This window comes from Palaemon carinicauda, chromosome 17 (assembly GCF_036898095.1).
Source record: "Palaemon carinicauda isolate YSFRI2023 chromosome 17, ASM3689809v2, whole genome shotgun sequence".
Taxonomy (NCBI): domain Eukaryota; kingdom Metazoa; phylum Arthropoda; class Malacostraca; order Decapoda; family Palaemonidae; genus Palaemon; species Palaemon carinicauda.
In genome coordinates this window covers 19,324,031-19,328,779 of record NC_090741.1, presented here as the reverse complement: position 1 = coordinate 19,328,779, position 4,749 = coordinate 19,324,031, and positions in this window count along the sequence as shown.

Sequence of the window (4,749 nt, the reverse complement as noted above, 5' to 3'; positions counted from 1 at the left end):
GGTAATCCTTCAATTATTATATTAGGAAAAGAAAAAGTTAATAATTATTTTGTGATTTTTATTGAAATAAAAGTGTTAATAAGAATAGATAAGTACAATGAAAGTGTAAAAATGTTTATTAAAAAAACAATAAGTGAAAGTACAATAAAGTGCAATAAAAGTGTAAAATTATTCATTATAATCAAAAAGAAAGATTATGAGCTACTGCTCTCAAATAATCAATAATACTCGTATAAGAATGATAATTATCAACAATTTTCTTTAACCGTTCAGAAGAAACAGCGATACTTCTTTCTTTGTGGTTGACACGAGTTACCAGCCGAATATTGGTCGATTTTTACATCGTTAAAGTTTTGCTCTTTTTTCAGAATTTCCAGGAATTTCCATATATTAGGATGGTGTCCAGCTACCTGAGTTTCAAATGCTCTATGCCACCCCTCAAGGGCATTATTTGTTTTTTTTTAAAACGTCTTCATAAACATTCCACATCTTAAGTTCGTATCTTGGCGGTCTACGGTGATTTCTTCTATCAGGGCAGCCTATCCACGTATCTTCAAAATAATCCACAACATTTTGTAATTATGGTGAAAACACGTCGTTATTACACAATAATTCAAATGAACCAACAACCATATCAACGGGAAAAAATGCTAATGCTGGTAAATAACGTACATTCAACGCAAAATCTGCATCCATTTCATATCTTCGTTTAAGTCCATTTGTTTGTATAACACGAGAGATGCACTGACAAAAAGAAAGAAACACCCTTTCAAACATGAACTTGGAAATTCTTTTCTACATGCTTTTATCATAGCAGTTCAAAGTCAATCGTTATAGATGATGCAACCGAAAATGCAGTATGCTCTTTAATCTTCTCTAATAGTATACTGTAAGTGGTTTCCGATTTATCGGGTAATAAAGCATAAATAAGTGGAATAGCAACATCTTCCTTGAATCCATGGAATGTATACAGTTGGTAAAATAGCAGTGGTACTGTTTTAAATGTCCCGTCCCCATACCAACGGTCCCTGTTTGCATGAATATTTGTACACCGCTGTGTAGCAAATATTACTATCCGTTTCTCATTGGGACCAGAATCAAATAATAACAAGTTTCACCTCTGCATGATTTTATATATTCGTCTGTGAAAGACAAATCACTACGGCATTGTGGAAGAGGTGGCAGACAATTGATTTCAAATCTTATTCCTCTTACTGTCCTTTTAATACTTGAGGTTTTGGAAGTTTAACTGCTGCTGCTTCACTGCATCCTACAAGTGCATTCGAAATGAGGGCATGAGGTGCTTGTGTAGTTGATGTAGCTCTTTTACGTACGTTTTCCATTACTTTTTGAGCTTCGCCTTCAGCTGCATCACATACATGATTATGTTCTTTGATTTCTTTAACAATCTCGCCACCTTGCGTAGTAATCCGCGCTTTGCGCTTTATCTTGTGGTACTTGTCGCATTTCCAATATTTTTTCTTCGTTCTGTTTGTCTTTATAAAAGAAATATCCATCACTGATCAACTTCTTCCCTTTCTCCGATTCTATAAACTGGAGGCCGCATGATGGGCTTTTCAATTATCTTTCTAAACAAAAGAAATCAAAGTTTTAACCAAATTAAGAAACTGCTTATGATAATAAAGGGTTTACACTTTTCTAACTTTTCCCTTTTTTTTTCTCGGGTTTCGGTGAATTGCATATTCGATGAATTGTGTATGTCGGTGAATTGTTGTCGGTGAATTGTTGTCGGTAAATTGTTGTCGATGAATTTGCCTAGACCCTATGCATATATATATATATATATATATATATATATATATATATATATATATATATATATATAATATATATATATATATATAATATATATATATATATATATATATATATATATATATATATATATATATATATATATATATATATATATATTCTTAGATGTCAAGGTAGGACAAGAGACACACGATGGTGGGGACATGTGGTTTAATGGGTCCTCAGATACAGACTGACTCGGTTGCTCTCTGCCACCGGCACACTCACTTGGCGCCTGCCTGCCATGGGAAAACATATCATACTTGCAGGTACTCAATCATCGCCCTCCCCCCTCCCCGAGATTAATACATGGGTATACATGGAGAGACAATGATAAAAAATAATGCATGGATATACATGGATTAAATTGGGTACATGTGTGAGAATAGGAAGACAGGTGCATAGCTGTCAGTAATGCAAGACACAATGTGCAGATAATACATGTTCATAGAATAATATGAGAAGCAAAGGCAATAAAAAAAAAATATATGCAGGGGCCGCTGTAATGTACAATGATCACATGTAGTCATCCATCCACGCAGGCCTTCTAGTGCGCCGTGATGGGCGTGGGTTCCCGTACTGCTTATGGGCTGGGCGTAGGGTGACTGCTTGGTAGCTGCTCGGGCATGTGCGTGGCTGGATGTGTAGCAGGTGTGGCTCGCCCAGGCTGGGGCCCCGATAATGTGAGACGTAGGTTCTTCCTGTTACGGGAGGGAGAGGCGCCCGCGGCCATCCAGTTTGACTAGGTATTGTCGGTATGGGAGCGTTTCCGCCACTGGTACCGGTACGGTCCCACAGCTTAGTGGCCTGATTTTGCACTCGCACTTGGGATCCCGAGTTGATAACTGGAAGCTTTCTGGATGGTCCATTCCTGGTGAGTTCGGCACCACTTTCAGCCATCTGACGTTCTCTTTGCCGTAAGGTTGCCCCCCCAGTGTTTGTCTACCGTGAGGTGCCAGCGGGCCGTAGGTACGCCGTCTCGGAGCTGCCTGCCCGCGGCCATCTGGGCGGGTGACTTATTTATTCCGCGGAGGGGGGTGTTGAGGTACTGCAACATAGCCATAGAGGACTTGTCCGTGTCAATTGTGCCGCCGCTGCCCGTGTTCGCCATTATTATCCGCTTCCCGATATTGACTGCGGCCTCTGCCCTGCCATTAGACTGCGGGTACTGGGCGGATGATAACACACGGACACGCCCCATAACTTGAAAAATTCCACCATTTCCTCGCTTGCCAGATTGGTGCCACCGTCCATGGAGATTTGCTCCGGGGCCCCCCACCTGGCGAAGTAGCGACATAGCTGGGTCTTGATGTGGGAGGAGGAGGTTCCGTGGGGGAAGTGGGCCAGCTCCAGCCACCCTGTGAGCCTGTCTGCGTAGGCCATGTACGAGTGTCCATCGTGCTGGAACATATCTGCACCTTCATCTGGAAGGGGTATTCTGGGGGCGGCGTGATGATGAGTTCCTCCGCGGCCTGGGATGGTGCGTGTACGTCGCATTCTTCACACGAGGATCGGTGATACTGCAGGTCCCCCTCTAGTCCAGGCCAGTACACTGTCTGGCGCGCTCGTCGATGCATCGAGTCCAGGCCTTGGTGCCCCGCGTGTAGGTTGGCAGCCACCTGCTGACGGAGAGGCTCCGGGATAACTAGACTGACGTTGCCCTGTTTGAACGTGTATGTCACCAAGTCTTGGATAACGGACAGCCTCTCCCTGACGCCATAGAAGGGCCGAAGGCAAGCAACTTCTTGGGACTTCCTCTCGGCCCAGTCCCCAGCCAGGACCTGGCCATGAGCAGCTGGTACACAGGGTCGCTGACAGCGGCGTGCCTCGTCCACGACACAGCTGTCGTGCTCTACTGCTGCCAAGACGGCGGCGCCATGGTGTCGGTGAGGTCTTCGTCGAGGTCCATGTTGTGGCCGCTGGGATCGGCTTTCAAGGCAGGGTATCGGGACAGGAAATCCGCCGCGCTGTTATGCTTCCCCGGCAGATACTTGACCCTGAATCGGTACTGCAGAGTTCTCTCCTTCAGCCTGAAGAGGCGGGGGATGGAGATATCCGTGAGGGCCTGATCCCCCAGTAACTTGGTTAACTGGCGGTGGTCCGTCACAACGGTGTGGTTGGGACACCCCAGCAAGAACAGCCTCGCCTTTTGGAGACACCAGGCTACCGCGAGGGCCTCTCCCTCCACGGCAGCGTAGCCAGCTTCGGCGACGGTGAGATGGCGGCTGCCGCATAGTGCCAGGCACCACCCACCCGTGCAGCAAAAGGGCGTATTGGCGGAGCTGCATGAGCAATACTGTTGAAGGATTATAAACCCTATGCCTTCGTTGCACCAGTCGGTGATCGCTGCTGTGGTGAGGCTCCTGTCGTAGTAGGCCAGTCCGTCCTTTGCTAATTGGCAGATCTGTCTTGGGCGTGATGAAATTTGGTACGAAGTGCCTCGTCCCAGTACACTGACTTCCCGGTTGGTTTTTTGAGGAGCTCCCTGAATGGGTTCATGATGGGGGCTGTCGCGAGGAAGGGCGCCAGCTGGTTGACGAATCCGTACCAAGCCCTTATGTCGGTGATAGAGGGCTGAAGTGGCATCGGGAAGTTCTTGATGGCCGCCAAACGTTCCTCTGTTGGCTTGTAGGCCTCCCAGCCCAGGTTGAAGCCCACGAAGTCTACTGCCCTTCTTGCGAATTTTAATTTCTCCGGCTTAAGGGTAACGCCCTTGGCTGCGCATGTTTTGAGGAAGTCGTAGGCATGCCAGAAGGCCCCTTCAATGCTGTCTTCGTAGAGTAGGGTGTCGTCTACGCACTTATATTTCCTCTGGATGTCCTGGATGGTGTCGTCGAATCGTCGAGTATACGCATCGCCGGCGGAGCAGTGCCCCATGGGTGTACGACGGTAACGAAATCTCCCCCAGGGGGTAATGAATGTGGTTAGATCCCG